The sequence below is a fragment of the Elaeis guineensis genome, chromosome 12, assembly GCF_000442705.2.
Source record: "Elaeis guineensis isolate ETL-2024a chromosome 12, EG11, whole genome shotgun sequence".
Taxonomy (NCBI): domain Eukaryota; kingdom Viridiplantae; phylum Streptophyta; class Magnoliopsida; order Arecales; family Arecaceae; genus Elaeis; species Elaeis guineensis.
Genome location: NC_026004.2, coordinates 10,341,251 through 10,352,031, shown reverse-complemented (window position 1 = coordinate 10,352,031; position 10,781 = coordinate 10,341,251). Strand labels below are relative to the sequence as shown.

Here is a 10,781-nt window from a genome sequence, read left to right as displayed (position 1 = left end):
CTCGTGCCACCACCCAAAAGAAAAGAAGAATAGAGAGAAAAAAAAGAGAGATGAGCGGAAGAAAAGAACGACAAATGGCTCAGGGAGAGCGAAGGTATAAATGTCCAAGCCAGAAATTCTCGGAAAGAAAATTCTTTTTCTTTTCAAAAAAATGAATCCCAGCTCTGAAACGCAACGAAGGAAATTATGCTTATTAATTAGCGTTAGGGGGAGGAGCAGTTTGGAAACACGTAAATAGCGAATAAGATGATGGTGTGAGGGACGTTTAATAAAAGCCCATGACAAGGATGTCTGTCACGAAAATCAAAGTTTGATATCATCCTGGAAGATCGTAAGAGGGTCATGTTCATACACGCAGCACGTTTCTTTACATTTTCTGGTGATAAGTATGACATCTTAGTGCTTGATGTCCATACAAAGAGCATAAATTAGGGCTTGTGGGTGAAAAATATGGTCCCAATTAAATATGATTAGTTGCATGAACGAAATAATCGGATCTCCGGCTTTGCGGCATGCTCGTCAATGAAAACAGTAAAAAGGTAACTCACTAATTTGTCTCTTCAATGACTAGATATTAAAGGTCCAGCAAGAACACGTGACAAAGCTAAGGAAAAGGAAGGAACAATATCAAAAAGATTGGTCCCAAACATTTCATGCAAAGGTGACGCTGCATAAATAAATCTATATACAAGTAGTAGGACAAGTGTGGTACTTAGAATGGGTCGGGAGAGCGTGACACTTCGGCAAATAAGATCTCCTTTCCTGTCTCATAAAAATAGAATTTGGATATCCAAATTTTAGATAGAATAAAAATTTATTGCACCTTATTCCTCCAAATATATGAAAAAGTGACGGTGGACCATCCTGATTTAGCAATTCCAATCAATTTTTTTTATTCCAGATAATTTTGATTTAATAATTTTATGATGGACTATAAAATTACTTACTCTAAAATCTTTAATGAACACCGTCTAGACATAAGAATAATACTACATTAATTATACTGAAATATGAATTGAAATACCATATTTTCAATCAAACATAAATTTAAAATAATAAAAAAATAATAATTATTTTTTAAAAATTTATATTTTTATTTTAAAAATAAAATTTAAATATCTAAATATTAAATGAAGCTAGAGCTCCTTCTTTCGTCACAAAATCACATCATACTGGATTCTTTTTCTCTCACCCACTTGCACCACAGGATAATTAGATATATTTGTCCACTCTACTGTGTGATAGATAACCACACTCGATAAATGGCATGGTGGACTTCTCCCCCGTTTTTTCTTCAAAAAAAAAAAAAAAATATTGCAAGGGACACAACTTTAAATAGGTCATTATTAATCCTTAAAGGTAAACTGGCACTTTTGGAAACTGAGAATGTAGGTCCAAGCTGATTGAGTATATTGACATGGTCTAAAGTTTCAATATTAAGATTTGCAGCCACTTCCATGCTAATTGTAGCCATGCTTAAGTTAGATTAAGATGTATAACACTTAAAGAGCCCTAAACGGAGAGATGCCTACTAAGTGAATTAAAGAATTATCCAATATTCTGACTGTTGTAAGAAATTAATTTTGTCTCAAGAAGTGGCATTTAAGATATCAAATGAGAAAGCAAATTTAATGTGCTAGTTTATGTGTTTTCTTTTTCTGTCATAGATAGTACACAGACGATCTTCAACCTTATAACAACAATACAACCAGCAGGATTGCAGCCATGATTGGCAAGTCTTTATAAAAAATATTATAAAAAATTTCAACTAACATATTTTGTAATTTATCATCATAATATTTTTAACATGGTATATACGACCAAAATACACACAAACACTAACATACAGCTTGATTTAAGCTAGGTAATTTCTATATTTCACTCTAAGGTGCAGCTATATAACATGGTTACTAGAGTTTACGAATAAGCCAGGTCGATATGTAATGTTTATCTTTCAAGGTTGAAAAAAAAATTATTTTATGAATTATTTTTTTCGAACGGTCTTATTTATTTTCTATAAAAGAAATTATCAAACCAAAAATATTATCGTGCTTGATATAGATCATTTTGGTATAATTCTAATTATTTGAAGTAAATTTGATAGATATAATTTGATATGCACATCACACCAACTAAAAATGGAAGTCTTTTTATTTGCTCGTAAAAGAAAAGTTTATTTATTGGATGGAAGTATTATAGCCATCAATACTTTCTCTCGTATAATTATGACTATCTATTGCAGGTATCATCGATCTTCTCGGTAGAACAGCCTCAATCCTGCCCGAGTCCATCTCCAGCAGCAGGGCAGCGTGGCTCATTCCAGCCCAGGATCTAATCTAACATTTAAATCCGCATTCTTTTTGGTAATCTGAGCCCGTATCCTTTGATAAGATTCATAGCCGTTACCCATTAGGGCTAGTGTCCGCCAAAACATCATCCCGTGTTCAAACATGATACGTGGCGAGTGCAGATTATCTTATAAGTATTGTTCGTTATCGAGGACGACAAGGAGCGTCTTCCGTTTGATCCATTCGAAGTAAAGGAGGGATCTCATAACCGCTTCTTCCCCCAATTTTCTCTCCGCTCTTCCTAAATTTTCGAAGAAAGAGTGATCGAAAGAAGGAATCGCCATGGCGGCCATCGGGAATACGCTTGTCTCCATCCGAGATTTCTGCCCCACGTCGCTCTTACTCTTCTCCCCAAATCGCTTCCGATGGATCTCTAATTATGCTCATTCCTGCGATTTGGACGAATTGGTGAGAGCTGAAGCCTCTTTCTAGGTTTTGTTATGTATTTCTGAAAGGAATTTATATTTAGGGTTAGCTTTTTTGTTGGTAAAATATTTAGAGTTAGTTTTGGTAGTTTCCCTTTATCAGCTATACTTGTTCGTGGGATCCGTAGTTATTCATTGGATTTTATTTGAGGCAACTGGTGATCAGTTGATTTTAGGTTTCTGGAATGAATTGGATTTTATTTTCTTCAGCGATTTCTGTTCGGACTTTCTGCAATTTATGCAACATCTGAGGAAGTGGATGGTTGAAGCGTCTGATCTCCTCCCGACGATTTGATTGTATTTTAAATCAGAATCTAGTTTAGATACCTTTTAGTTATTTTTTGCTTGGAATTAGGTCACTCGGTGGGGAGACTGACAGGGTATTGTACAATAGGTGTTAAGGAGCTTATTCTTGCAATACAAGCTTGCTTGTATGTGTGGGGATATGATTGCTATTTGCTGAGGAAGAGAAAAAACGTGTCATGAATTTTCATCAAGTAAATTGGTAAAGATGAATAGCTGTGGAATTATGTAAATACAATGAATATCTGGTCGATGATGCATGTACAGACCAGTGTCCATCTTGAAGGAAACATGAATAGTATGAGTAACTGCCATAGGAGTCAAGAGGTCAGAGGGTGCAAAAGATTTTGTTTCAGTAATCAGAGACAATATTCTGAGCAGTTTGCTGAAGTGAGAAACATTGGTTTATTCTCGAGAAATATATACTTAAATAATGTTGATAAGCCTTATATTACAGTCAGTTTTCTGTATGTATAAGTTATTGCAAGTAATCTAACAGAAAGTAGCCTTTTACTTTGAGTGTTTCTGCATTACATTTGCAGGATGTTTTGGGACAGGAATTAAAGAAATTGTTTGTTCAAAATTATCACATCATAAAACAATTTTTTGAAGTAATTCTATGCTAATCCTTGTCATTCTCTCTATTTTTAAAGGTGGTTGTTTGAGGTCATCAGAGAAGTCTTTTTTTGGTTATGGCCCTACGAACTGTTCAAGCAGCCTACAGGTACTTGCATCACTAGAAGGAAGGATTCTAATTCTTTTTTCAGTTTTTCCTATATATGGTTTTGTTTTATAGTTATATTTTACTTGCTCTCCAAAAGGTACCCCATCATTGGAAACTTCTGCATGTAGTTTGTATGTGGTATATAAGGCAACTTTCGCATGCTGTAATATTTGTCGGTGGTCCGCAATGCAAGGCAGGAAGTTCTGTTATGATTATGCTAATCTATTATTTTGTGGACACCATGGGTCATCCCATCTCCTGATATCCTCACTAGTCAGTACATTTGCTTAGTTTTGATACTTGCAAGTCCCACAAGACATGAACATATAGAGTTCCCCTTCAAGAAGTTGCACCCAATCTAAGATTCTCAAGTAGAATTGGTCTCTACAGTCTTCATGATGTAAGTGATCGCCACAATGTGATTGAATGTAATTCCAATTATACTCACCATAAAAGGAGATCAAAAGTGTAGAGATAATGTCAATACAATTGTTCAGAAAGTTGCAAAAGGTTCTTTCTATTATACTCTCCAATAAACTAACCAACCTATTGATTTGGAGGACAACGTTTTACACTTTGTATGGTATTTTGATATCTAGTATATCCACAGTTGTCAAGGAGAGAAGGTTAATTTAGAAGATCAACATGATGAAATCCTTTTATTTAACTTTGTTACCTGCTTACAGGTTGAATCAGCTTTTCTGGTGAACACCCGATTCTGATGCCTGTCAGTAACCTTACTTGCAGAAAGTGTAAGCAAAGATAAGAATGACTGAGTTGCAGTGGAGGATAGCTGTAATCTTAGTAATAGAGCTGGAAATCTAGGTCAATTTAGCAATGGTGACACTGAATGCTGGCAAAAGCTTGTGACTAAGCAGGAAATTTTGGTAGATTAAACATATCAAGGAAAAATAAACCAAACAAACAATATAATGACAATAAAATGTGCTGCTGATGAATAATCTATATTTTGAAGCTTCAGTTTGTACATCGAGATTTTTCTCACAGTACATGAATACCTTCACCTTTCTAGGTATGTGCATATGTCCATTCTATTGAATTTAGTTGGCCATACAAATTAAAATTTTCTAACATTTGTGTTGATGAGATTTTTTTTTCTTTATCAATTTAAATTTATACATTCTTCTCTTTCTGATACTGCTTTGATATCAGTTTTAGGATGCATTTACTTTAATGGTTCTTCTCAGTCTTTGCAATTACAGGTTAGGATGTTGGAAACATATCATATACTGATTTTAGTTTGAATTCATGATTTTGTGCAATTGAAATAGTGATGGTGGAAGGCCAATTAGTGCTAGTTTCTTCATTGGGGGCTTTGTTTTGGGAGGAATTATAGTTGGAACTCTTGGTTGTGTCCATGCTCCTTAGATACTGAAGTATTATCTTCCATTCACCATATGTTTATACCTTTCTGCATATTATATTTTCATTAGCACTTATATAAATCTGTGTTGATTCCACTCATTAGGTTTGTTTGGGGATGCTGTAACTTTTGATCAAAAATCAGTTTTTAGTAAAAGCTGTATTTTGATATCAAAAGCTGTTTTAGGACAAAGCAGTTTTTTGTTTGGCTGTCAATATTCTAAAACTATTCTGAAGTTGTAGAAATAATCTACTGGATATTTAGTTAACAGATTCAAAAGTTGCTTTTGAATAACAAAATGACCAAAAAGGATAAAAATGATTCTAAAATTATTTGGATATAAAAATTGCTATTCTAAAATGAGTTTCTTATTTTTTGCGAAATTATTTTTGTGTCATTAAATGAGGATGGAGGAAATTATTTTTGTGTCATTAAACGAGGATAGAGATGAGAGGAGATTAATCAAAGAAAGAGTTTGATACACAAGAAAGTTGGTAAAAAATGTAACATGGATGGAGATGAGAGGAGATTGATATGAAGAAAGAAAAAGTCCTGATAAGAAAGTCAAACCAAAAGGGAGAAATGAGAGAAGATTAATAATTATAGAAGTTGAAAAATAAGGGGATGTAGATGGACATGAAAAGAGATTAATCGGAAAGATGGATGAAGATGATATGAGATTAATTTGAAGAAAGAAAGAGTTCTGATAAACAAGAAAGTCGGACAAAAGGATGTGGATCGAGATAAGAAGATATTAATAATCTTGGAAGGGATGTAGATGAAGATGAGAGGAGACTGAAAATCAAAAGAAAAGAAGACATATATGGAGATGAGAGCAGATTAATCAGGGATGTAGATGGAGATGAGATGAGATTAATCTAAAAAAAAAAAGTCCTGATAGACAAGAAAGAGGGACGTACGGGGGGTATTGAGAGGTAACACATAATTTTTCTTGAAAAAACTAACTTTCTGCAAATGCAATATTTAGCTTACGGTGTTGTGTCTATGGGAAGCGGGGAGGAGGTCAGCTTTACATAAACCACATTTTGAGAGATCTTAAACATGAATCAGAATTACTTTTTGGTTGTAGCCAAACACTCAAAATTCTACTTTTAGATCCAAAATCACTTTTTATGATTACGAATGCACTCCCAAACATGCACATTGTCATTTTTAACTATACCACATGCTGCAAGATATACCAATTATTTAACTTCTACCCAGTAGGGGAACTTGTGTCAAGTAGAGGAATGCTAGACAATGCTTATCTTCTATTTTCAATTGATGTGGTAACAATTATTATTTCCATTGCTCAATGAGTTAACTATTAGCTGAATATTAAAGATGGTGTCCTATATAAGACTTCAAAAGTTATACATTTGTGCTCTCTCTCTCTCTCTCTCTCTCTCTCTCACACACACACACACACTCTAAGAGAGAGAGAGAGAAGTGGGGATGAGGTTTAATTTATGTTCTTAAGACTCTATAAATTTTTGGTGCTATCAAATCAGCTATGCTTTGCAATGAGTACCATTGCATGCCTTGAATAGTGCTCTGTTAGAAGTTTGATAGTATGTTGTGGAGAAGCTAGTGATGGGCTTCATGCTTGAAGACATGTTAATGAGCTTCAGTTAATGTTTATGTAACTATCAACTACCACATTGTTCTGATAAATCATGAACATGTCAGATCAGCAAAGTACTGGCTGGGGCTGATAGAAAAGATATCATCAGGAAGTTTCCAAAATTCATATATGACGAGGAATAGGCTTTGGAGGTAATTTGTATTGTCTGGACAGGGAATATTTCATTTTTCGGATGTGTTTACTTGTTTTTATCATTGTTTCTGCTTTTTTGCATCAGGCAATTGTTACGACATGTTTTTCCACTAATCTCTAATACATCTTTTCCTGTACCTTTTTTAAAAAAGACTAGCTTTTTTAAGGCTTTTAGATCATGAATCAAATTCTTTGCAATTCTGTTCCTCTTAGTTTGCTCTTTCTTTCTTGTCTTCTGAATAGAATTATTCGGAACTTGCATCTTTCATAATTGTTTTCACACTAAATATATGACCAGACACTCTATGCATATATTATCTGTTTTATCATCCTCTAGCTGACAGATGATGGGCTTTATCATTCATAAATTTCTAATTAAGGCCAGAATGAGCTTGCTTAATCACTTATGCTACAACTCTCCTTATGCACTTGCACTATTTGTAACTCTTACAGCCATGGCCTCTCCCCCACTATCAACACTTTCATTGTGATTGGCCTGGAATCGCCCTTACCCCTGCACTGCTTATTTCGACTAGTTTAACACTTTATTCTTGTTAGTAGTGCTGCTTCTTGTTTTCAAATACAATATTACTTTTGTCACATGATGTTTTTAAGCATTCTCTTTGCACTTTACTGTGTGGTTCGGTAGCTACTTTAAAAGTTCTATTACTGAGTTTTACTGTCATCTGGACTCCTATTGTCTCTAGTTCATGAGGAGACTTGCTTGTGAAGATATGTTATGAAGCATCATATATCCTCTCTTAATTGGGTTCTTGGTCAGCTGCAAGTTTCTACTGGAGCCTCCTCCAGTCTTTCCCCATTATACTTGATCTGACTAACTCTCAGACCTTATATCTTGGTCATTCCTCTTCTGTAATTTCATTAAGCTAACGATTTCTTCAAAATATTGTACGTCAAGGGACTTCATCCTGAAAATTAGTGGTTGATTTGTTTTACATTCACAAGGAGCGAAAAGCTCACTCCCCTGCTTTGTTGGGGGGCACCATAACACCGTAATCAGAAGTACATTAGTCTTATAGCAGCTGGTTCTTGTCATTGTACTGGGAGATCATTGATTTGTTCATGTAACAAACCAACACAGGTGGTATAAAGGATTGCAGTAATCTCTATTGGGTTGTGTACCATGTTGGCAAGGCTGACATACATATATGAGCGGGGAGCTGCATGCTTGCTGATGTTTCATGGTGATAGTTCTTTGCCTACATGGTTGCCTCATCTGAAGTGGACATCACTATCATCTTAAAGGACAGAATGCATTTAAATGTTCACAAATATTAGTTATACCTGTATATCTTGAACAGTCATATTAAGTAGCATGTTGACAGGGACTAAATCTTCCTATGACTTCCACTGAACACTTGCTATATTTGGATTTTTGTTCTTCTTGGGTCGGTCCACCTCTTTGGCACATTTATAAGTTGTTTTCCAAGGACCCAAATGTGTCGGGAGGCTGGAGCTGGTGCTCTTGATCATCGCTGCTACGAATAATGGTATCAGATATCTTGAAATTGCATAGTATATCCGATTTGTCATGGTAATGGTACTGAAATGTATTTTAGTGATTGTTCCTAGTCATATCTGGAATATTAGTCATCGTGCTGCCAACACTGAATCTCTACTGGACCATGTAAACTTAATATAGGAATTGTTTACTTTTCATTTTGCCTATTATGGACTGACCTAATGAGCCAGGCTTCATTCATTCATTCATTCATTTTGATGCATTTTGTTGCTTATGTATGAGCTTCCCTAACAATGTAGTCTGATTGGTGACCTCAGGAGGCCCAAAAGATACTGGTGGAGAAGATGGAGCAGTTGAACTCAGATATAGATGATGTTCCTTCTCAGCTCCGGCAACATGATGGTTCAAATGGGGCGGCTGTGACATCTGATAAAGTTGAAGCTGCAATTTAAAGTCAACCTGGTAACATGTTAGTTTGCATGCAGTAAGATGTATTTGTCGATATTGCGCAATTTACTTTCAATATTTTGACTTAATAAAACTTGGATCCATAGGACTTACCGTTCTTCAGTATGTTTTAGCAAAAAATGTTCAGGATGCTACTTGACGACCTAGGAATAATATTCATTGATTACATGCAAGTCACAGTGTGGCTATGTCTCTTATGTCCATCACGTTGGGAGATGGAGAACACATTAGGAGCCAAAGACACGAACGGTGTGTCTTACCTCTTCTTGTTCTTTATAGCTAGTCCGCATCCCATTTCCAGTTTCCAACTTCCAGCTTGTATTCAGGAATTTTAAACCATTTCAAGTTCCGTGTCCGAACTTTGTTTCTCATCATGTATATTTCTGTGGAGACAGAGGTTTCCTACAGGCATCTTTGCTCTTTCAACCAATGAAATGTGAGCGTTGACGTCAACCTTAGAAATACAAATACGACGTCAATTTAAATTATGTTAACCATGAGCCTTTGTAGAGATTAGTTCTTTGAAAAACTGTTTTATAAGCCTACTTTGTCCCCTCTTCTTTCTTTCTTTCTTTCTTTCTTTATAGGATTGAGCATTCATATAAAATGAATATGAATATAATCAACAAGATCAAAAAAAAAAAAAAAAAATCTCAAAAAGATTAAAACAAGATGACAGCAACCATTTAAAGAGATCCTTGTGAGTACTTAACAACGAAACTAACAATTCAATCCATAATACTATTCTCCTCTTTCGATAAATATGTCTGATGTCTATGAAAAAAAATTTTTTTTTTCCGTGTTAAAAGTTTTCGTTTTCCTGGAATTCGTGAGGGGTATGCTCCACCGATCAATATCTTTAAAAATGCCCATATTCATTTTTGTGAATTTGACACGACCCATGGCACGGTATCTACTTATAGATAGAGCTTTAGGTGTCACCACGGTGGCAAGGTCATATTTCCGACCTTCTATTACGTCTGCCGAGCGCCGAACCCTACCGCCACGTTCGATGCACCTCGCAGATGATTACTCCAAAGTAAATTCCAAATGGGATGACGTATGTAATATTGGCTAATTCGTTACATCATGGTCGGCATGGTGGACCAGGGTGTAGTCAATATTACGTTATGGCTAAAATAGGTCTCTTGATTTGACCCATCCCAAGATGTTAGGATTGGGACCAGCAATTTGCCAGATAAACCAAAGATCATGATCTTGATCTACGCCCTCCATGATGGGGAAGTGAAACCAACGGTGATGGCTAGCTTATGTTTACTGGTTTTATAGCAATTGCGAAGGCTGTGAAGACTAATAATGTCGATTAATTAAGCAATCGAAATGAGCATCTACAATCTTCAAGCATTCCTTGTAATTAGATGATTTAGAATTCAAGTGATGAAGAAGTCAAGTCAAGATGATTAAAATCCTTAAATTGTTAGCTGACTTTAGAGGTATGCATGATGATTTTTTTTTTTTTTTTTCCTCTTGGTGCGCGTGTTATTAGAAGATTCTAACAAAACATTAAATTAAATACCTACTCGTGTTTTTTACATTTCATCTTGCTTGCGCCGCATCAAAAATTTTTTTATGGTCAGGAAGCGGGTCAATTTTGCTTGCTGCTAAGACTAGAACATTCAATTGATCACAAACGCCACATAATTTATTTTGAGAGATGTCAAGCATGATATCCAACTCCGAGACGTACGTTGATTTTGAAATATAATTTGGTGCATATCTTGAAGCAAATGGAAACGCTTGCACCCAGTAGGAGCTTACCATTCTCACAGACCAGCAGGGTTTGATCCATTGATTCAGATCCTCGGCAGCCACCAGTTGTGATCTAAGTGGCCTCTTAATCATTGGTCC

The 10,781-nt window shown here is 35.4% G+C and overlaps 1 long non-coding RNA gene across 2 annotated transcripts; it reads left to right on the top strand.

The window, feature by feature from the left end:
• Positions 1-2,255: 2,255 nt before the first annotated feature.
• LOC105055274 (uncharacterized) lies at positions 2,256-9,400 on the top strand. Of its 2 annotated transcripts, none has more exons than XR_012136010.1 (4): positions 2,256-2,756; positions 3,730-3,800; positions 5,093-6,960; positions 8,762-9,400. It is a non-coding gene; the product is annotated as an uncharacterized lncRNA (long non-coding RNA). The 2 variants fall into 2 exon arrangements; XR_833687.4 differs by having other exon boundaries at positions 2,262-2,756; positions 6,874-6,960; positions 8,762-9,115.
• The last annotated feature ends 1,381 nt before the right edge of the window (positions 9,401-10,781 follow it).